We start from the raw sequence: 23,923 nt of genomic DNA, 5'->3' as shown, positions 1-23,923 counted from the left end.
ATTCGGTTTTGGTTTTTAATCACGTGAGCAGGAATGACTATTAGCCGGGAGTCAACGGCCACACACAGTGAGAGACACCCAGTAGAGGAGCAAAAATTACTGAAGCAAAAGATCCCTGTGGGGCAAGGCTGACGCCGGGGTCTGGTCACGGACGGAACAGGTCAAGGAGGCTGAGCTGTCCTGGACGTAGTTCAAGGCTGTCTGTATCAAAGGATGCCAATTAAACTGAAGGAATTCAGAGACCAGAGAGATGAATATTAACAGCTCTGGAAGGGGCTGAGTCAGGAAGACCAGTTTCTGATCTGACAGAGTTGCAGTGGGGGGAGGTGATGAGAAGGTCCCTGAGAAGAGCCATTCGCTCTTAGTTGGCTTGAGAGTAGAGGAAGGGGGTCAAACGACCAACTTGAATTGTTCTAGAGGCCGTTATCAGGTCTCTTCTGAGGAAACACACACACACACTGACAGGAAAAAATGGGTAAAAACTGAGACACAAGGAAAATAGCAAGAAAAGTTTGAGGTTTACCATTAACTGGCCTTGGAATAGCTTCTGAAAGGAAGAACGTGTGTTTGTTGTGGGAGAAGCTAAACTAGGGTGTAACACGAGATAATAAGCAAGCAGGAGGGGACAGTTTTGTCTGACCGAGAACAGTAAGGAAGTTTGGAGATGCCACATCCGTTTTCTCATACTATGACCAAAGGGACCAGATTTCAGGGTGTGAACCTGCCACAGTGGAGTGGAAAGTTTGCTTCTCCGGGGCATCCTGCCCAAGGGTGTGTGGGAAACACAGGCGGACCCAAACTGATGACAAGAGGATGTCCTAGCTTGGGCTGCTCCCCAGGGCAGACTCTGAGACAAGTATTTGAGTGCAAATAGCTTTGGCGGAGGTGATTGTGGGAAGCAGTGAGGGGTTGGGGAAGAGAGACAGACGGGAAGGCAGCCAAATAAATGTACATCCTCTAGCAAGTCCACCACGGTGGTCCATCCTTCACCGTGGACAAACTGAGCTTAATCCCACCAGAAACGCTGGGGGCCAGTGTGGAACGTGGTCTTTGGAATTATCCCGCCCGAGGAGAGAGGGAGCCGGGCGTTTGTCCATCGCTGGTCAGCAGCTGGTCAAGGGCCTTTTCCCACATGGTGTGTGACCCTTGACCCCTGGTGGGCTGCAGTGGGCACAGCAGGCACAGGGGGCTTTTGCAGCCAGAGGGGGCCCTTGGGTGAGCCTCCCAGGTGCTCGCTGGTGGCAGGAGTTGGGCTGGCGTGCATGGCAGGGGTGAATGCTGAGGGGATACGGCCAGGGCACTGACAGCATCTCAGCTGGGCACCTTCCAAAGATGCATCTCGGAAGTGAAGGTCTAAGGGCTATGGCTTTCCATGTACACATGTCCCTGGCTAAACAAGCAGGGGGTGGGTGGCAGCGAGGAGAAAGAGAGACGAATGCTATAGAGGGAGAGGATGACTACAGAGAGAAAAGCAAATTCAGGCAAGACCAGAGGTGTCAGCCTGAGGACCAGAGCTGAAAAACTGAGTTCTAGAATGTTCTTGCCAGTTGCCCATTCCTGTGACAACAGAAAACTGGATATTGTCCATTGAGCCTGATAATTCAAGTCTTCCCTGTTCTCATGCCGAGTATTGTGCTGGATATGAAGATAGATGGTTCTCTTCTCGAGAGTGAAGCTGGACATGGGAGAAAAAGTTTGCCATGTCAAAAAAATTAAGCTGCTTTTGTTGGCATGAAAAACTCCACAGATTAGGGAAAACAGAACCTCTGAGTCCTCCTTTTAAGTGGTCTAGTAGTGGGACCGTTTTCCCCAAATGAATTGCTGGGCCAGTATAAACCTCTGCTGCGGCCAACGCTGCCGTTCCGCTCTCCACCCATTTCCCCAGGAGCATGAGCCCAGCCAAGTCCTCTTTCAATACCAGCTAAGCTCTTGGAAGGCATCCGAGAGTCAGTCTTGTGTAGCGAGAGGGTGTCTCCACTCAACAAACATGCCCCATTCATCCTTCGGGTCTGGGAGTGGCTCTCTCAGGTGCCCAGGGGGACAGCATCTCTTTCTATCAGTGGGGCTGTGGCTTTTGCTGACTTTTGCTCTTACCCAGGGGATGTTGTGAACTCCATCAGTCTCCCCCGGGAAGCCAGAGGTATCAGGTCCTGATTCCTGGAAACTGTAAATGTTACTCTATTTGGAAAAAAGTGTGTATGTAGATGTAAGTTAAGGATCTGGAGATGAGGAGATGATCCTGGATTATCCAGGCTCCAAACGCCATCACAAGTGTCCTGACAAGAGAAAGGCAGAGGGAGATTTCACACTCATGGAGAAGAAGGCCATGTGCTGATGGTGGCAGAGACTGGAGTGATGCAACCACTGGCCAAGGAACACTGACAACCACCAGAAGTTGGAAGAGGCACAGAATGGATTCTCCCCTAGACCTCTGGAGACAGGGTGGTCCTGATGACAGCTTGATTCAGGACTTCTGGCCTCCAGAGCTGTGAGAATAAATTTATGTGTTTTAAACCAAGCTGTGGTTATTTGTTACAGTTGCCACAGGAAGGTAATGCATGAAAGTATAAACTTGTTTCCCACTGGTGGCACCTATATGCATTAATAGACGATATTTGTTTTTCTCTTTCTGACTTACTTCACTCTGTAGGACAGACTCTAGGGCCATCCTCCTCACTACAAATAACTCAATTTAATTTCTTTTTATGGCTGAGTAATATTCCATTGTATATATGTACCACATCTTCTTTATCCATTCATCTGTTGATGGACACTTAGGTTGCTTCCATGTCCTGGCTATTGTAAATAGAGCTGCAATGAACATTTTGGTACATGACTCTTTTTGAATTATGGTTTTCTCATGGTATATGCCCAGTAGTGGGATTGCTGGGTCGTATGGTAGTTCTATTTTTAGTTTTTTGAGGAACCTCCATACTGTTCTCCATAGTGGCTGTATCAATTTACATTTCCACCAACAGTGCAAGAATGTTCCCTTTTCTCCACACCCTCTCCAGCATTAACCCTTTGTAGATTTTTTGATGATGGCCATTCTGACCAGTGTGAGGTGATACATCATTGTGGTTTTGATTTGTATTTCTCTAATGATTAGTGATGTTGAGCATCCTTTCATGTGTTTGTTGGCCATCTGTATGTCTTCTTTGGAGAAATGTCTATTTAAGTCTTCTGCCTATTTTTGGATTGCATTGTTTGTTTTTTTGATATTGAGCTGCATGAGCTGCTTGTATACTTTGGAGATTAATCCTTTGTCTGTTGTTTCATTTGCAAATATTTTCTCCCCTTCTGAGGGCTGTCTTTTCATCTTGTTTATGGTTTCCTTTGCTGTGCAAAAGCTTTTAAGTTTCATTAGGTCCCATTTGTTTATTTTTGTTTTTATTTCCATTTCTCTAGGAGGTTGAACCACATCTTCTTTATCCATTCATCTGTTGGTGGACATTTAGGTTGCTTCCATGTCCTGGCTATTGTAAATAGTGCTGCAATGAACATTGGGGTGCATGTGTCTTTTTGAATCATGGTTTTCTCTGGGTATATGCCCAGTAGTGGGATCGAGTGTTCTTGTTCTTGAAGGACAAGGGCTTGACCCCAGCCGACCTTGAAGGCAGGGCCGTCTCTTGGACATCTTTGTGCCCCAAGTCAGTCAGTGTCCAATCGGCAAAGCTGAAACCTACCAGAGATTTGAAACAGAATCTGAAATCAATCACTTGAATTTATTGAAAAAATCCTGAATAGCACAAGGTAAGGGTAAGGGAAATCAAAGATTAGTAGCTGCAGGAGACCGCTAGGGAGCAAAGGGCAGAGAGTTGAGTGGCCAGAGAGGCGCTATAGTCTTCACTGCCTTGACCCCCAGTACGACCACAGCCACTGCTGCTGCTGCTGCTGCTTCAGGAAGTTAGAAAGCATGACTTATCCTGGATTGGGCTGCTTTCTCAGGGAGGTGCCTGAGCATGACGCAGAGGAGGAGTGAAGCTGAGGGTGTAGCTATGGTGACAAGGCTCTGTGCACATGTGTACGTTAGTGGGAGCAGGTGCTCTTCACTGCTTAGTGCCCAGATTAGGTAATTAACCAGGCTCCCGTAGCCCACTGTCATCCTCATAGCACTTGATCCATGACAGTTACTCCAGTTATGATTTTAATTATGCATTTTACCAGCTTCCCATCTAGACTGTTGGCTCCATGAAGTAAGACCTCACCCTCTTGCTTTCTCCTGTGTCCCCTTGTGCCCAGCACTCAGTGGCTACTCAGCGCACGGGTGTTGACTGACCACCAACCAGGATCTCTAGAGATACCTTTTCTTTTCTCATCAAAAACACACACAGCACATCAAAGGGTCTCATGGGACTGCCTGGTTTTTGAGAAGAAAGCTGGATTTGTAGGCTGTGTTTTTCCTCGGCTCTGGCTGTATCATTCAACTTTTCACAGAGAAAAGGCAGCAAGAATGGGTAGGCAAAGGGAAGTCAGAAATAGAAGCTGGGAGGACACACACTCCTTCCTGGGGGCATCTCTGAGTGGAGATTGGGTTGTCACCGAAGCAGGCGGAGCTGGGATGCAATAGCAGCAAGGCGCCTGCCTGTACGCTCTCTCATCCTCCAAATCTCCCTCCGACCATTATTTACAGCCTGCTGCCCTGATCCCACAGGCTCGGCTTCACTCCCAAAGGAAAAAGACGTCAAATAGATTGATACGAGAATCTGTGTGTTTTGTCCCTGAGCCCAGTGGGAGTCGGCATTCTGAGAGCAGTTCTCGTTCTCCCAGAGAGAATCGGACGGTCTGGGTGTGGACTCTTCCTGAGAAGCTGCTCCTTCTCTCTCGTGGCTGAAATCCTATGCTCGGTGGTGTTAATTAAGCTCTAATACTGAGAGTTTATGAATGTGACTGTCAGGTCTGCTGGATGATCACAGCTTGGGCTCTCCCGGATGCATTTTAATTTTGTCCCTGCAAATGTGTTGAGCAGACTTGCACTTGTTCAAGAGGCTGCCGCCTATCCACCATTTGACCACAATATAACCTTGACACGTCTATAAGATACATCCTTTTTTTTTTTTTTTTTTTTAACCCAGATAACTCCTGTATGGGAGGGATATAAAATGCATTTTATCTTGCATGTCCACTTTGATCATTTGTTGGTTGCCTGGGGCACTGTGTTGAGAAGGATTCTGAAGCACTGTGATTCAGTAAATTATGGGCACCAGAGGACTTATGAGACTCTTCTATAAGAAATATGCTAAAAACCATAGACTCAATAAGGTGCATTTCTAACCTTCCCTGGGAGGAATTCTGCTGCTTCTCTAGAATGCAGAAGGGGCTATGGTTGTTGCTCTCCTTTCTTTTTGTTAATAGCAAAATTTCCCTTCCTGTCACACTTGCCTGGCAGCAGACGTGACATATTTCATGGTGTCATTGAATGTTAATGCTGGGTGATTCTTCAGAGAGCATTTAGTCTAAGCAACTTGTCTTACAGAAGGTGAAAATGAGGCCATAGGAGTCTGATTTTCAAAAGCTCAAATAGCTGGTTAATACAGGTCCTCTGTTACCCCTTGTCTTCTTTTGGACCCTCTGCTTCCAAGGCAGGAAATCTGTCTTTACCTTGGCTCTCTGCTCGAAAAAATGTGGGCTTGTGCAGGACGGGGACCTTGGGATGTCACAGCAGCACCTTCCAGCCACAGAGCCTGGCTCTCTCACTTGATAGTTGAGTAACCACGAGTAAGTGGCTTAATCTTGCTAAGCCTCAGTCTCCTCACAAGTTAACTGAGGATGAAGATTGTGAGGATTTAATGAGATAATATAAAGTGTGTAGCACTGGACCTGGCTCCACAAACACAGGCTACTGTTAACATCTGCAGGACAATCTAGTTGGGCTCAATGATTCCTTATTCTGAGAGCCTACAATTTGGAACATCAGCTGATAATACACAGGGCTGCCTCTGAAATACCTGTGAGGAGTTCCAGGATTCCATCAAATGAGATGATACGTGGAGAGTGAGTTCTTTGCTAACTAAAAAGCATTTTTCATTGTTTATTTCAGATAACATATTTATCATCATCATTTTTCCTACTACTACTAATCATTTCAAGGTATAGTCTGTGAGTATTGCTCTGATTCTATGGCAAGTTTCAAATCCATGAAGGACTCTCTGGAATTCTTAACCTCCTTAAGGACAACCTCTTTTTGCCAACATTTATATTCTGACTTGTGTCTTTAAACTGATTCTTCTCAACAAGGTGGTGTTTTAGGCAGATCTTTATATCCTGCTACAGTTTTAATTAGTATCATAGTTATATTTGCTTTTTTATTGATAGCTTATTCCTGGTTTGTATCCACAGTCATTTCCTAAAGGACACAGTTTTTAAAAGCCTAATAAATAAATGATAAGTGTGTGTGTGTCTAGGCTTAAGTCGGCACAGCTTCTGAACAGTGAGCATAGGTATTTGTGAAGGGGAGTGGTGTCTTGAGGCAGAATCATCTCTTGTGCCTTGGGATGTTGTCTGGGCACAAGTCCCAAAATACGCCATTCTCAGTGAAACACACTGAGAGCACAATTGGGACAGGCTGAGACCTGGGACCTGGGACCCTTTGCTGCAATGCTTGCACCTGCCCAAAACTCTCCTCGAGTAACAAAATATGAAGAAAGTATATAAGGGACTAAAAATAACTCCGTGCCTGTGCAGTTGGGGCAAATTGTGGACAAACAGATACAAAAAGACCAAAAAGCCCAACTGCCACTTCTGAAGAGCTGGGAGCAAAAGCAGGGTGTCGGGAGCAAAAGCGGGGTACTGTGCATGACCCCTGCACACATCACCACCAAAGGGGCGAGCAAACTACCTAAACCACCCCTCCAGCCCGACCCCTGGACACACCCCTGCCCTCACCGCATATAAGGAACCAGCTCGCCCCCATTCGGGGAGCAAGCAAGCAAGGGAACGTGTTGTTTGTTCTCGTTCCCCGCTGCTGCAGCAGGGGCCGCAATAAAGCCTTGCCTAAGTTTCTTGTCTGGCCTCTGATCAATTTCTATTGATTAAGGAGGCCAAGAACCCTGGTCAGTAACACAATCATCACGATCTTGCAGTCTTGATCCACACGGCGTGTACCAGGAAATCGACTGAGAAGACGCTGTAGACATGAACTCAATTGATGTCCCATCATAAGGTATCTTGAAGCCCCAGCGAGTACCCCGCGTCTGCACTTCATCCTGCTGGAGATGAGCTCAGTGGACAAAGTCCAGTAGTGGGGCTTGGCAGCATTCTGACAGGCCAGGGAATCTGAAGTGTCCTTTATGGCTGGGGTTCTTGGATCCACTAGGGAAAACTCACTGAACTTTAGGTCTATTATTTTTTCATGAAAAGGAAGCATAAAGACGATGAGGAAAAAGAAGGCTTTGTGATCGGAGCACCTGGGTGAGAGTCCTGGTTGGCCCCTGCCATGTTATTAGCCATCTGATGCCAGGGCTGGTGCCTCCGTCTCCTCCAGGGTCAGTTTCCCCATCTATGAACTGGAGGAGGATTGTACTTCCACAATCTTCCAGACTTACCGGTTGTTGAGATAACAGACACAGAAGGATTTGTAAGTTCTTAAGTCATTTTCAAAAATATCTCACAAAAATCATAACAATTTTAGTGATGCAAAGATAGTTCCACCCTGCATTCAAGTCCCAAGGGCAGAGAGGAGGAGCAGGAGAGATATAGAAAGAATAAAAGACACAATCTCTGCTCTTAAAAGCTGCAGTCTAGACTGAGCATGTGATCCTGATGGTGAACCACTAGTGAAGCCTGGACCTCAGGGCTTGTCAGGCAGGTCTCTTTCAGCCATGAGTGACAGAGCCCACACCAGCATGGCCTCAGCAGAGAGCAACTTACTGTCTCTCATCATGGACAAGATGACAGCTGGATCCAGAGGGTCAGTGTCATTGGGCCCTGGTCTCCCTCACTCAATCTCTCGGCTCCACTTTCCTCCTTGTTAGCTTTAGTCTTGGGCAAAACCACAGTTCTTGTGTTGATCCCAGCAATAAAAGAACTTCCCATTCCCAAGTCCTAGAACTTGAATCCAGTCTTGAACGGAATGGCTTGGGTCATGTTGGTCATGTTTCCTAAACCAACCACCATTGCCAAGGGCCTGCAATAAGCTCTCTCATTCATTTGTTCAACACATACTTATTAAGCATCTACTTTGTTCCTAAAACTTTTCTGGGAGCTGAAGATAGAGCGGTGAACAAAACAGACAAACAAGTAAGTGTACAAATAAGCAGATAACTTCAGACACAGACTCAAATTTAGAGGTTCTGGGTGAGGGCTAAGGCTGCATTTTAACAAGCTCCCCAGTGAGTCGATGCCAATGGCGTGGTCCCCACTTTATTAGATGGTATGAACACAGTATAAAGAATGTGCTCCAAAGAACTAGTGAGCAGTGTCCAGCTGCAAGCCCCCTTTTCTTAGGCTGGGGAAATTCGTGTAGACAAGAACAGAGTAGACAGCAACACATCAGTGACCATAACTTCAGGATGGACAGGGAATGGTCTGCTTGCTCAAAGGGCAGCAGCTGGAACTATAATTGTTCAAGGCATCATTTCTCACCCTGGAAGGCCCCAGCATCACCCAGGCCAAAACTCAGATATTTCCTGCAGATATAAAAATGAGGATTTTTTTGCTTCCTCCCTTTCCAGCTTAAATATTTGTAAAGATTCGGTCTGTGTGGGAATGCATCATTTTGTGCTCCAGATGCGGGGTGACATGTTTAGGGTCCAATATTATGTATTATGGTTGATCATTATTTCACTAGCTGTCTCGTCTTCTTCCCTTCAGAACAGGCTCTAATATCTCATTTCTTTCCCATCCCCTGAAAGGCAGATCCTTGCCAAAGATGTGTCTATATGTGGAGACCAGAGGCTGGTTTCTGGAAGTGAAGAGTGAGTGGTGCTTTGAAATCTGGTTTCACAAGCCTCCCAGTTTTACCAGAGGTAAGAAACCAAAGCTGAGTCAGAGCAAAGCCAGATATCGCTTCTGGAACCTTCTCAGGTAAAGGTGTCCTGAGGCTATTTCTGTGAGTTTCTCCTTCTCCTTTCCCAGCTTCTCCTGTTTGCTTCCCTGGGGAAACAATCTTTATACAGTGTGACCTCCTTTTCTTCTGAATTTTCTGTCTTGATATCTAGCCTTTGGTCACTATCTTTCCTTCTCTGAAGGTCAGAAATAGGGGCCTTGCCATGCCAGGTATGTAGACATGTCCATGGATGTTTATCAAGAGAATGAACTATTGCTGCAGTTGAATGTGGGGAGTAGAAGATAATTATGATGGAAGGCACACAAGGAAGGCAGGGTGCAGACCTCAGCTGAGGAAATAGGCAAGAAGGCAAATCCTTAGTGGTTGCATTAAGTATTCTACCTCGGGAAGCAACTGATGTGATGCCCCTTCTGGATAATAAAGCAGGAGATGGTTAGAACCACTCTTTAGAACCTCCTTCTGGATCATTCACAGATCAGTCACTTAAACGGAAATGTAGATTAAAGGTGGAGACCCAGAATTAGAAGAGGACAAAGTGGAAATGTCCCAGTGCTCATCCTGTGGGGCTCATGTACCCGAGAGGGAAGTGAGTCCAACAAAGGGGGTGACTTGACCAAGGTCAGCCAGGACCTTTCAATGACAAAGCATTGCAAGGCATAGGCTGAAGCCAGGGCGGCCAAGGGCAGCTTAGATTCACCTGGGTGCACAATTCCTAAAGTCTATCAAGTTACATCATAAAGAAAAAAATGATATTATTTAGTCATTTATGGATAAAAGAATGATATGAGTCAAATGTTGACTTTACTCAGAACTTCTCCCTCTGTGGCAAGGTGCTTGGTGGAAGGTGGACGGCTCCATCTGTAGAGGAGAAGAGTGGTCAGTGAGATGGCAGCTCCTGACTGCCCTCTGTAACTGACCAGCCTCCTGAATGGTGACACCTGGTGCTTTTGGACTTGGCAATTTCCTCCCTTTTTTTTTTTTTTTTTTTTGAAGGCAGTATGGTGCTTCAGTTAGGAAAGCGCCTCTGGGTTCAGCAGAGGTTCTTTTTTTTTTTAACAGTAATCTTTTATTTATTTTTATTTTTGGCTGCGTTGGGTCTTTGTTTCTGTGCGAGGGCTTTCTCTAGTTGCGGCAAGCGGGCGCCACTCTTCATCGTGGTGCGCGGGCCTCTTCACTATCGCGGCCTCTCTTGTTGCAGAGCACAGGCTCCAGACGCGCAGGCTCAGTAGTTGTGGCTCACGGGCCCAGCTGCTCCGCGGCATGTGGGATCTTCCCGGACCAGGGCTCGAACCCGTGTCCCCTGCATTAGCAGGCAGATTCCCAACCACTGCGCCACCAGGGAAGCCCCTTCCTCCCTTTTTAAAGAGCTTCTTGAGTAGAATTTGAATCCTAATTTTAAAAAGCAATGATAAAACAAAAAGATGAAGACTTAATTCAAATCACATGTCTCTTCCCGCCTCCAAGCCTCCAATCCAAAGGTCTTAGCAAGGCCTTAGCCCTTAATCAGTCTGCCGTGCCACCTGACTTCTCACCGCTCGGAGCTACCGGCTCCATCCTCTCTAAGACTAAGTTATGCATTGAAATCATCAAGTCTGGGAAAGTGGGTTATCTGTTGCAGCATGTGAGAAATTGTCTCCTTTTTAAAAATTTATTTTAAACAGTCAGGTGAGTTGTCAGTATTAATGCCTGGACTATGAGAGCTGAATTCAAACGAAATTGTAGCGGGGGGCATGCGGTTGGGGAGGAGAACAGAAATACAGTCCAGCATTCACTTAAAAATATTAGTTCGACCTTAGGTATTAAGGTGAATGGGGGTAGACTTTCCCGAAGCCAAGTTCAGATGTGACCTTTCCTAAAGAGGCCCAATTAAGATCATAAATCAAATCCCCTCCTAGATTTGCATGTGTAAAGGAGCAGTTATGGTTGTAGCAGCCTGTTTGCATGGTGAATTATGTATAAGGAGCTGTTCCTTCCGTCTGTCATCAAGACACTATTTCAGCCATTTCCGTATTGATTTTGTAGACCGGAAAGCCCTTGTTGCCATTAATTACATCTGTTCAAACCTGGAACGAGTGGCGATAGATTGGTAATAAAATAAGACAAGGCAGAAAATCTTGCAGAAGACCTCCACCAGTGCTGGGAAAGGGCAGGCTTGGAATTACCTGTGCAAGGAATCCAGGCTGCTGGAGGTCAGGAGGACAAAACTGTCTCTCAGGGCAGGAGGCACTTTTCAGATAACTGGTCCCTGTGTCCTCTCCTCTCATTCACCCAGGGGCAAGCTTGTCGGGGTCATTCCACAGCATCTGGCTGCATCCTTTCTCTCCACCTGTGTGATACATCATTAGACACCCTCCCCGCCCCACAAGCAGCACGTTCTCTTGGCTCAGTTTGGCTGACAAGACTCAGGTACATCCATCCCAGCCCAGATAAGTACTTTGGTTCTCAAGTTGTTCACGCATTAAAATCGCCCAGGGAAATTAAAAAAAAAAAAAAAAACCACTGTAGATTTTCATTATTCTTATGGTTGTTTGATTCTTGTATTTGGTTTGTATTAGAAATCTATGACTATTCCCACTGCCACCCTTAGGTAAAATAAATCACCCTTAAATAAAACAGAACAAAACAAAACACTGATGTCCAGGGCCCTGTCACCCCCTGAGAGCCTGATTTAATTGGTCTGGGTGGGCCCAGATGTTCAGTTTTCTGTTCTGTTTTTTTTAGCTTTCCCCATTGATTCTAATGGATGGCCAGGGTGGAAACTTAATGCATTTAAGAAAAGCATAAATACTTGAGGGAAGCTGTTGCTTTTCCATAATTGTGTTTGGTTCAGGCAGGGAAGCATGCTGTATGGGGAGGCCTGACTTCTGGGCTTCTCACCCCCACTGGCCAAATGCCTCAGCCTCGCTGGGCTCAGGTTCCTCTCAGATGAAATTAAGAGTCTTCATTTCCTCTGGTTCTTAAGGAGGTGATGTTGCCAGAGCTGCTCCAGGTCTTTGCTCAAAGCCCGTCAACCCCCATCTTTAGCAGAGTTAACATAAATCTTTAAGTTAAAGCATCCAGAGATAAGAAAGGAAGCTACAAACAAACACCCAGATGGAACCAGCTGGGACCAAGGTGGTGATGAATCCGACCCCCAACGGAGCCTGAGTCTCATTATCAGCTGATTTTACTACGGGAGCATATTAAATGGCACACCTATCGGTGACCATGACAGGACATTAAGGACCAAAAAAGAATAAAAAGGGGGTGGCATCTCACACCCTGGGAAAAGCCCTGCCCCTTCCCCGGTAGACTAATGCACATGCCTCCCCATCACAAGCCTCACTCCTCCTCCCTTTGTCTTTACTCTTTAAAATTAAATCCCTCTGGCCAGGTGAGATTTAATTGATCTGTGAACTTAGTTCCTGCTTCTCCATTCTTTGGCCACTGAATAAAGTTTATGCTGCGTCCATCTCAGCTTAGGTTTTCTTATTCGACAGCTCGAAAAAGAACCCTCCCCAGAGGAGGCAGAGAGCCTGGCCAGGCTAGGGCCCGAGCAGGGTCTATAGGGCTTAATTCTTTGACAGTGACTCTGGGACTCTTGCAGGACTCTGTTCCTCTGCCTGACCGAGGTGCAGTGAGTAAAACCAGCTTTCGTGCCTCATTTAGCCCAGTTTGTAGAAGGGACCCCACTTTGCTCTCTCTTTCCTCAGATTTCAGTTTTGGTATAACTCTAGGTTGGCGATTACATTCTCTAATCAAAACATCTTCTTACATTCAACTCTAATTCACTTGAGATTGGCATCCAAGGCTTGACACTGGAGGGAAAAGGTCAGGATGTTAGGTTCCAGATGGCAGGCAAGCTCAGTCCCCTATCAGAGCTAAAAGCATGCAACATCACACCTCAAAAGGCGCCTTGGACTTAAGCTCTCTAGCCTGGCAGCCCAGATGCCCATGACACTTAGAAACTTCTAGATTGAAAAAGAAACTTCAATTTCTTGGAGGCATAAAACTCCCCGAAAATCCCTGATTTAAACACAAAAGATATGAATGTCTATTTAGCCCTAGAAGACAGGATGTCACACAAGAGCAGCTATATGAGTTAATACATAAAAAAATGGGTTAATAAATCTTAAAGGCAAAATTGAAGTGCAGGCAAATTAGAAAGGTGCACATTACGTTTTCCCTGAAATGGAGCACACAGTGAAAAATAAAATAAGACAAGGATTTGGGACTGAAATATGCTGAGGTCTCCCTGATCTCATGCTGTGCACAAAAGCAGTCCTGGTGCTTATGTATGCGAGGGCGTGCGTGGCTTTTTTCCTCTTCCTGAACCTGCTGCTGGAATCTATCGTCCTGTCCTTTTTCATAACCTTCTCTGCAGGGTAGATGTACTCTCCCAAATGGGGCTCTATTTGCTCAGCCAAATCCCATTCTGAGAATCAACTTTCCAAATGGCAGCTTCACAGGGACACAACTGTGGCTGAAACCTAGGGATCAACCTACAGGAACGGCCTGAGTTTGGAAGTTAAGGAGACTCTAAGCATCCCTGCGGAGCAAGCTCATGTTTCCCGAGGACTCTGACGGCTTGTGCCAGTTGAGGTGACCGGTCTCTCCAGATGGGACATACCACTTTGTGCACTGGGCTGTAATTGCCCATGACAACTGCAGTCTTCTTACTACACCAAGAAGAAGAGATATGCCAACAAAAGCAGCAACCAGAAACCCACACTGTTGGAGGCAGATTTCCTATTAAAACTGTAATGTTCTCCATTAGAGAAATTCCTCCCCATGTTCTCATTCTTTGTTTCAAGTACCTATTTTTCAGTAGTCTTCCCCCAACCACTTCCCTCAAATCTCCTGGTCTCTTTTTTGTGGAAGAGAACCAAAGGAATTGCTAATCTTGAGTGCTCTCACAGTTCAGATATGTAAGAAAGTATTTTCCTTGTAAGTTTCTCATCCTACAGACCCTTGCCCTGGGCACTGCATTTTTGCATTCATTCACACATCCATCCATCCACCGACCCATCCATCCATCCATCCATCCATCCATCCATCTATCCGATATTCATGCATTTACTGAACTCATGAAAATATTAGTTGTTTTTGCCTGCCCAGAGATGTTCCCTCTTCTCTTGGCAACAACCCCATTTTCCTTTAGGAAAATGTTCTCATTCATTTTCAATCCGTGTGGTTCAAATGGGACTGACCCTACAGCCGGCAGCAAGGGTGCATATATCACCCAGGCCTGGTCACTGCCCTTCATCAGTGACTGGATTATCTGGGCAAATCGGAGTCAGTCTAACTCATTGGTCTGTGGCTGGAACCCTTGGGAAGTAGAATCTCTCATAGAGTTGATTGCCAAGCTATAGGAATGTCAGCTTAGAGTTGACAGTAGTGAAGCAGTGAAGAAACAGAACTGAGAGATGATAGATAGGCAAGCAAATCCTCCTTGCCTGGATGAGCCCATGGATCCAGCTGTTTCAGTTCTATTCCCTAAAATTTTCAGGCTTGTGAGTGAATATATATCCCTTTTCACATTTTGCCTTGGGTTTCTGTTACTTGCAAAGGAAAGAGTTCTGTCCGCTCTGTGCTGGGCCCTGAGACCAAGACAAACCTGTTTCAGAAGCCAAGCAGCCTACTAGAGTGGTTGAGTGTAAACTCTGTCACCGTATTTGAATTCTGGCTTCACCACGGACAGTGGGTGACCTCACACAAGTTCCTTTGTGCCCTCATTTACTCATCTACAAAATGGTGAAGGGATAAATAGTGCCTACCTCTGGCTTGTAAGGATAAGCTAATTCAGCTGGAGTGTTTAGCATGGCACCTGGTCTGCAATAAGCATTCAATAAATACAAGCTAGAGGCAAATTGTGGTCAGCACTGTCTGAAGGCAATGAATGAGATCATAGCCATACCTATATGCTCATGCATCTGCCTTCTTATCTTTCATCTCCTCTTTATCCCACTTGTACAGATTGTATTATTGTTCCTAATCGATCACAAACCATGACTGTTGTAAGCATTTGCTCCCATGGCATGTCTCTACAAAAGCTGACCAATAGATCACCTCTCTCCACCCACTGCAAATAAATGATGAAGGCAGGACATGTCGTGTGGGAAATTACCTCCAAGTACTGATACATGAAGTGGTAGCCTCTAAATATGACATCAGGCAGGCTATCCCAGAAAGACTCATAGAACAAATTAAAATACTTAAGTCACAATGACTTAAATATGTTTAAAACATACAGCAAGAAGCAAGAGGAGAGAGATGGGGTGAGTTAATGCACTCAGGAGAGGGTGCAAGTGGGGTGCAAGGACCACACTACCTGAACTCAGTGTGCACAATGTCTCTCTCTGCGCTCAGCTCTACCCACTGGTAGTGTGGTCACTAGGACCGGAGTTGAGGTTTGAGCAAGAGAACTGGGTGGTAAAGGGTTAACTTAGCTGGCTTGGGCTGTTCAAGCTCTGTTCATTCCAAAGAAAGGACTGGCCCTTGACTTGCTCCTGGGAGATAATCCTTGAGCCCCTGAAATATCCTGCCTGATAAGAATGTCTTTGTTTACCTGGGGTCTTGGGACCTGCCAGATAGTTTATGCTAACAGTGTAATTTATGGTAGGGGATTTGGGCCACACACTATCAGCTGGACCTCTGGGGGCTGGGAGCTGAGTAGTTAAGGTCAGTCTCATGGACATTCTATGCCTGTGTGACTGAACCGCAATAAAAACGCTGGACACCAAGGCTCCATGGAATTTCCCGGTTGGCAACACTTTATATTTGGTGTCATACGTTGCTGTTGGGAGAATGAAGTGTCGCCCATAGAGTTCACTGGGAGAGCCCAGCTAGAAGCTTGTACCCGTTCTATGTACCTTTCTACTTTGCTGATTTTAGTCTGTACCCTTTTGCTGTAATAAGCATAACCAAGAGTTGAATTGCTTTTCTGAGTTCTATGAGTCCTAGAAAATCATCAGATCTGAGAGTGGTGTTGGGGATCCCTGACACAGGGGCCCACAGATGGCGGGTATCCTGGGTCAATGTCACATACTTGTCCTACTAGAGAGTTGTGGTGTGCCTGGCCTAAGCTGTTGCTCGCCAATTAGCCTGATGAACAGTTATGAGTTCTATTTGAGTTTCTTGGGCAGAGGACACGTGACCTGAAGCGTATAACCAGTATCTTTCCAGATAAGGAGATCATGAATATTAAATGCTCATATATATTTAATAACTCCTGATATTTAATCTCATGTGTATTTAGTCCACTATGAATATTCAGCACTCAGGTGCATCATACAGATTAGGTATTTCTTGGTTCCTCCATCCTTCGTTACCTGTGTTTAACATGCACATGTTCTACGTGTTGACTACTTATACTTAACACATCCCATGAATTCTGCCGATGACTATCACACTTTTTGCTTAATAGCTTCTTATTTATATTTAAACAGCTTAAGATAGTTTGCCTATGTTTGTAAACTACAAGCTTCTTTATTTATTAGAACTGAAGAGTCTCAAAAGTGTGCACATCACAGGGCACAGTCTGATCAGTGAATTAGGGGAGGAGAGGCAGATATATCACTAAATGCTTTTGTGCTCCAAGCACTTCAGCTCTGGAAACGAACACGCACAATCCTGATTCCCGGCCTCACGGTGGCTGCCTCCCCAAGGGCTGAGCTCCTACTTGTGGTTCTTGTGGGATAATGATAGTCATGATGATAACAGCAATCACATACATAGAGCTACCATGTTCCAGGCACTTTTAAAAGCACTTCACATAGATTAATGCTTGACAGCAACTCTAGGAGGTAGGGGCAATTTTAATCTCATTTTTACGACGGAGAAGGATATAAGATGCAGGTGAGGAAGGAACTTGCTCAATATCAACAGCAGCTGGAGCTCAAACTCAGGAGAGCTGGCTCCACAAACCCTGCTCCTGGTCACGGCATTCCGCTCACTTCCACAACAGTGTCGGCCCCTCATCGGCTCACTGCCTTGGCCGCACTCAAGTGGAAATGCCTCAGAAACATTGCTAAATATAAAATACCTGAAAATTAAAAATGCTTCGGCTGAATGTTGATAAGAAACTAGAGTGACGGTAGAATGCATTCATTCATATTAACCTGTGACAACACCATCCTTCAGGAGGAAGTTTTATCATTATTTTAATTGCAAAATGGACATGAAGAGTAGAAGTGCAGAATGGTAGAATTTCATCCAGTGCTAGCACAGTGAAGAAGACATTCTTAACGGGTAATTTGATTTGGAAGTGTTAAGAGAAAATAATAGTTACTTATCCATAGCAATATTGAAAACATACAGTAATATACATGGAGCATTGACACACGCAACCACTCCAGATTTGCCAGGTATTTGTCACAAGGCTTGTCTGCCTACTCATGTACTCAAAAGTTGGAAATATTAAGGAAAAGAAAAAAGGTCCAGAAGCTTAGATAGGGTGGGTGAGATCACAGGGTGCCACCCGCAGAGGGAGACATTTTCACATTCTTTCCCTTAAGCTATGTACTTCTGAATGCTTATGGCAACGGTTTTAACTTCCATTGAAAATCACTGTCTGGGTTCTTCTGTTGAGATAGGGCCAAGGGGTAGCATAGGACCAACATCAGTCAAAGGACTTGGGTAAAGATGCCAGCTCTGCGCTCATCAGGTGGCCTTTTGTGGTCTGCGAGCCTGACTCTCAGTGTGTCATCTGCAGAACTGGGGACCGTCCACGTGTGCTCGGGGGTCCGTGTGCTGTGGGCATGGTGGAGAAAGGCCAGGAAAAGTACTTTGCACAGGGTCTGGCATACAGTTGGTGCTCAGTGATGACAGTGGAATCTGAAGTGTGTATACATTTTGTTAAAATATTCCTTTTGGAGGTGAGCTCCTAAATTTTGCCCATCCTGGCTTCCTATTCGTCCTCAGAATGTTGGAGGGGGATGGGTGGGGTGGGAACTGGGTTCCTGGCTCAAAATAAAATGTTCCTGACAAAACACAACATTTAGTTTCTCAAGGGCTTCTGAAAGAAAATAGCTCACGCAGTTTCTTGGAAATAAGTGCCCCCCACCTGAGCATATTTTCAGGCACAGCTGAAGCACAGGACATGGAGGAGGGTGGGGAGGAAGATCTGGAAAAAGTTGTCTCCACCAACTTACTGCTCTGAGGGGTCAGGGAGCCAGACCCAGGCAAAGTCTGTTTGGAGTTTCACCAAGATCCTAATTTTATTATTATTATTATTATTATTATTATTTTAAACATCTTTATTGGAGTATAATTGCTTTACAGTGATGTGTTAGTTTCTGCTTTATAACAAAGTGAATCAGTTATACATATACATATGTTCCCATATCTCTTCCCTCTTGCATCTCCCTCCCTCCCACCCTCCTTATCCCACCCCTCTAGGTAGTCACAAAGCACCGAGCTGATCTCCCTGTGCTATGCGACTGCTTCCCACTAGCTATCTATTTTACATTTGGTAGTGTATATATGTCCGAGTAACTTTGCTGCATCTCATCAGCTCGTCTTGCTCCTGCCCCTTTCCCCCCGCTACTAGCTAATGATCCCTGTGGGCAACAGTCCCCGTAGCTAATGAACCCAGACAAGATCAGGCTTCCTGGTCCCCACACAAGCCCAAACGTGGCACGTGGTAGCAGACTGCCCATTAAGCCTTTGCCGGGGAGAGGGCTGTGGTCACCAAACGTGGCCCCCTCACTGTGAGTCACGAAAACCCCTCAGTGTAGGCCAGGCAGTTTTCCTCATAATTAATCTCTCTTTTACAGCTAATGGTTCTTACAGCTAGGCCTCTAATGTAGGGCAGTAATTCACCCTGAGGGCTTCTTTCCATGTATAAACCAAAGCATTTTTAAAGAGTCCTTCTGTGGCCCAGCAGCACCTAAAAGTTGCTTAGAAAGCTCATGGCAAAGGCCTTTATTACTCTGAGGACAATTCCACTGGACCTGCGTTTGATTTCCTTGTTCTTACCCTTCATTTTTTTTTTTTTTTGAACAACAGAAACAATCAAGTTCATTCCCATTTAAGTGTGTTCTGTGATTGTAAATGGTGTCCTCTTGTATTCCTGGGACTATCTGACGGGGGGTTGCTGGAAGCTGAGACTTCAGAGAACTTCCAGCCTGAGAGTGATATTGTTCTTAAGAAACTTTCAAAGATAGGGAAGCTATACCATCCACCAGTGAGTTCAGGTTGAGGCTAAGGGAAGAAGGACTAGAACCTTCCAACAGATAACCTGCTAAGAAATAATTCCTACCAGAACGCCAAATAAATAAATAGAAACAAAAACAAACATACAAATGAACAAACAAAAATTCCAAGATCTTGAAACAAGAAAGAAAATGAGTGTGGCATCTCCCAACTCTATTTGTAAGAGTAATTGATTTGGTGATAATCACACTAAGAAGAGCTAACATTTATTGCCAATTGAGGCCATGCCAGACACTATTCTAAGCAGTTGATAATGGTTCCCTCATATAATCCTCAGGACAACCCTATGAAGTAAATGCTGTTAGTCCTATTTTACAGATGAGTACACTGAGGTGAATACACACAGAGCCAGAAAATGTTGGCATATGACCAAGAGCTGGCTCTTGGCCATGCTTGAGGCAAGTTCATACATCCGCCTGGGTAAGGATGTCCTCTGGGGGCCAGTCTTGGGTGACCTGCTGACCTTCCTGGCTGTATGTGGCAGCTAATGCTATATTTTCTATTGCACAGCATTATAGCTCCAGGAAAGTTTTCCTTTTTAAAGCCACATCTCCAGTCTGTTCTGTCTAGCCTCTCCTCAACCCAGTTGGTTTCTAGATACAAATCCTGCAGCTATGTCAAACCAGAGGGTAAGTAAGAGAGAGTATCATGCAATGAGCATGCCCTGGATTCATGCAGTGTGTGGGCCTCTGGGACACAAAGATGGAAAAGCCAAGGTCCTGGGACTCAAGGATTTCATAATCTGGTGGTGGCGACAGACAAGTGAACAGACCATTCCAATACATGCAACATATGTTACTATAGGAAGTACAAATAGCACTTAATTTGTACCAGGCACTCTTCATAGCAGTTTTCATAGATTTCTCTCATTTAATCTTCACAACAATCCCGTGAGTAGCTGTGGTTATCATTTTGCAGACATGGAAGAGGAGGCACCAAGAGGCTGTATGACTTAGCTGTGAGTGACACAGACAGGATTCCGAGCCCAGGCAGTCGGGTCCCAATCCTGCACTTTTAACCAGGCTGCTCTGTGGCCTCTGTCCTGATGGAGGCAAGCATGGAGGACTGTGGGAGCACAGAGGAGGGACTCTCCATCAGGCAGGGAGGGGCCTTTCCAGATGAGGGGGCTCCCAAGTTGGATGAACTGATCTGTAGAACCTAGTCCATGACTAGTCCAGACATGGGTTGGGGGAAAAGTGTTGTAAAAGGGTGCAGGCACAACATAGGGTGTATTTTGTGGTGGGAAGCAATGGTCTGGAAATGTGGCAACATGAATGTACCTTATGAACACAAGACGGAATGGCAAAAGGAAGACAAAGAATGGGACCTGTAGCCCAATGTCATATATGTAAAGATGCATGAACAAAAACAATATATATACATTATATAAGAACGTATATAAATGAAATGATTCCTATCAAACAGAGTAGAACGGCTGCCTTCGGGGACGGGAGGAGAACAGGAGTGGAGAAGAGGGATAAGATGAAGTAAAGCAAGAGAAGCATGATGATGATAATGTGCTGTGAACTGAAGAGAATAACTATGTCAGTCTTGGGCCCCTGAGAGAGGAGGAGGGAGAGGAGGAAGTGTGACGCGCTCCTTTGCTAAGTTTTACCCCTTCCTCCCTTCTTTTTTTTTTTTTTTTAATTAATTAATTTAATATATTTATTTTTGGCTGTGTTGGGTCTTCGTTGCTGCACGTGGGCTTCCTCTAGTTGCATCGAGCGGGGGCTACTTTTCGGTGAGGTGCACGGGCTTCTCATTATGGTGGCTTCTCTTGTGGCGGGCACGTGTTCTAGGTGCCAGGGCTCAGCAGTTGTGGCTCAAGGGCTCCAGAGCACCGGCTCAGCAGTTGTGGCGCACGGGCTTAGTTGCTCTGCGGCATGTGGGATCCTCCTGGACCAGGGATCGAACCCGGGTCCCCAGCATTGGCAGGCGGATTCCTAACCACTGCACCACCAGGGAAGTCCCCCCTTCCTCCCTTCTTCCATGGGTGTAGCAGGAGCACCAAGTTGCTTCTTCCGGTGTAATCCCACCCCCTTCTCATCGTTGACTGGTGCAGGGATGGGCACCTGCCTCAAGCACGGCCAATCATTTCACTTCCTTTTATAGATGGATTTAGTGCCCAACAGAGGTGCTATAGCTGAGGGTTAAGGGCAAACTCGAGCCAAAGTAGAGTCAAACCCTGTCTCCACCGACTTCCACGTGACCTTGGGTACGTGGCTTAGCCTCTAAGTCCCGGGTTTTCTTGTCCGTGAAGTGGGAAAATATAATTCCCAACTTACAGGATTGTGTGAAGATTTAATGAGTGAATGAAAGGCATGTACAGTGCTTAGAACAGTGCCTGCCATACAGGACTCAATAAATGTTGGCCATAATTGTTTCCTAGGAACTTGGGAATTGGGAGACTAGAAAAAGGGCTGTATGGGTAGCTGATCAGTATGCCAAGGAGTAAGTCACTTCCCGTTGTGTGGAGCAACCTCATTATTTTATCCCCATGGGCCATAGAAATATCATCATTTTATCTAATACTGGCAGGTGGAAAAGGCTGGGAAGCATTGCTGAGCAGGAGTCAAGTCTCTGGTTCAATTCCTGGAGCCTCACTATACTGAGACCTTGAGCTCAGCTCAGTATTCTTCCATTGCATCTAATATCCCTCCCCACCTTTTTTGCTGAAGCTAGTTAAACTGTATTTCTGCCGGTAACCTATAGAATCCTGATAACGAGGGACATGACAGGGAAGACTCCAAGGCCCAGCCTCTTAGCTCATCTCCACATATGGTCACTTCCATGGTGTCATCCGTACAGTGAGAATCATCTTTACATGCTGATTACTGAGTTAAAAATTCTTGAAAAACAAGTACAAAATCATATATCCCTCTTGCTGCCATGATCAAGTCCCAGTTCACACAGATGGCGGCGTAACAACCTCAGCACACAGAATTTTGTAAAATCTGGATTCTACACAGAATTTTCTGGGGTAATGACACATTTGTGACTTCATGAGCTTTAAATATGTTGATAAAAGAATCAGTTCCTGCCCTTACGCATTTACCCGCATTCTGGTAAAGTTCTATTTACCATTTCCCAATAGAATGTTTATACAACTGTTTTTGAAAAAATCTTTCAGTTTTTGGAAAAGATGGTCAAGGCTTTATTGGGAATTCAAACTTGTATATCAAACAGATAATTGACGGATTTAAATTTCCTAGAACAAAAGTACCGAGGAGAGATGTGAAAGTGTTTCAGGAAGGAGGAACAAACAGAAAACCTTCCCTGACTTTTGGAAGTCAGAGAATAATCAACACACTGATTTAGGCAATTTCACTGCTTTGAAGGCTTTCAAAGAAGACTGATTTCTGTTTGTTCAGCCACCATTTGGAAGTGCAAAGATCAGGAACATCAAAAGCTTTATCTGAGCTTCTAAATGTGTTTGTGAAATCGCTAATATGCCATGGAGGCATTTCTCAGAGATCTGCATTGTGGCGGTTTTTATCTTTGTCGGTTTGACAGGTGCCATCTGATAGAGTGGGTGGCCCTTCCGGCATGCCAAACGCCTCCAAACGCCTTCCAAAGGAAAGCCAGAGAGAAAGGAAAACCAGCCATTTCCTGTGACTGGGAGTCAGAGGCAGCCGAAGGGGTCTGTAATGACTTCCTGAGGATGTTTAGTCAATCACTACTGTGGTTAAAAGGTTTTGCATGAAGTGCGTAGTCTATACTTCCCAAGTAGCAGTATTAAATCTTCAGAATCATAAAGAAGTTTAGTCACCCTTCAGTAGGAAGTACAACGTCAATAAAGTTTATCTGAGGGAGTCAGTCCGGGGCTGATAGCGTACTCCATAGTCTCAGGGACCCATAGTCCCTCCTGTTTGCGTCTCTGCTGAGTGCGCTTCCATCCCCAAGTTCACTTCATGGTCCAAGTCTGCTGCTGCTTCTTCAACCTTCCAACAAGAAAGAGGATGGGAGGAGAAGGGCATGCCTATCCCCCCAGCTCCCCTTAAGGAGACTTTGTGGAAGTTTCTCATGCTACTTCCGGTTATAACCCATTAGCCAGAATTTAATCACATGGCTACATCTAGTTATGAGGTGGGTTGCAGGATATAATCTAGCCAAGATTTAGGGGGTCTGTTACCATAAAAAAAAGGTAGAATGGATTTTGAAGAACAAGTAGCTAGCTCTGCACCATCATCCTTCAGGACTCAGCTCAAATGTCCCTTCTTTAGAGAGACCATCTGAGCCCATCCTTTTGGTAGCAGGCTATCCTCACTCTCTATCACAGAACCTGTCTGGTTCCTCCATAGGAGAATCCTTTGTTTATTTCTTTAGTTCTACTTTTTATGGCCTCACTCCTCGACTAGAATAAAGTTCCTTGAGTCCAGGAATCTTATCATCTGTCTTGCTGCTCACCACTCTACCCGCAGTGCCTCACGGTGCCTGGCACCTGGCAGAAACCTCATAAACATGTGGAATGAGTGAACAAATCATGAATGAGGGCCCTTACAGAGAAAACCACTGTGGCACTGGGATTAAATATATAAGCCCTGGGGTTGGACAGTCTTGGTTAAAATCTTGCCTCACCTCTTATTAATAATGTGACTGTGGTCAAGTGACTTAACTTGTCTAAGCCTTGACTTCTCTATTTGTAAAAATGGAGGGGAGGGCTTCTGGAAGAATAAAAGGAGTTCATACATGTGAAATGCTTACCTCTCTGCCTATTGGAGA

Source organism: Balaenoptera physalus (genome assembly GCF_965194825.1).
Source record: "Balaenoptera physalus genome assembly, chromosome: 17".
NCBI lineage: Eukaryota > Metazoa > Chordata > Mammalia > Artiodactyla > Balaenopteridae > Balaenoptera > Balaenoptera physalus.
The sequence above is the reverse complement of the archived record's forward strand: the minus strand, read 5'-3'. Positions refer to the sequence as shown.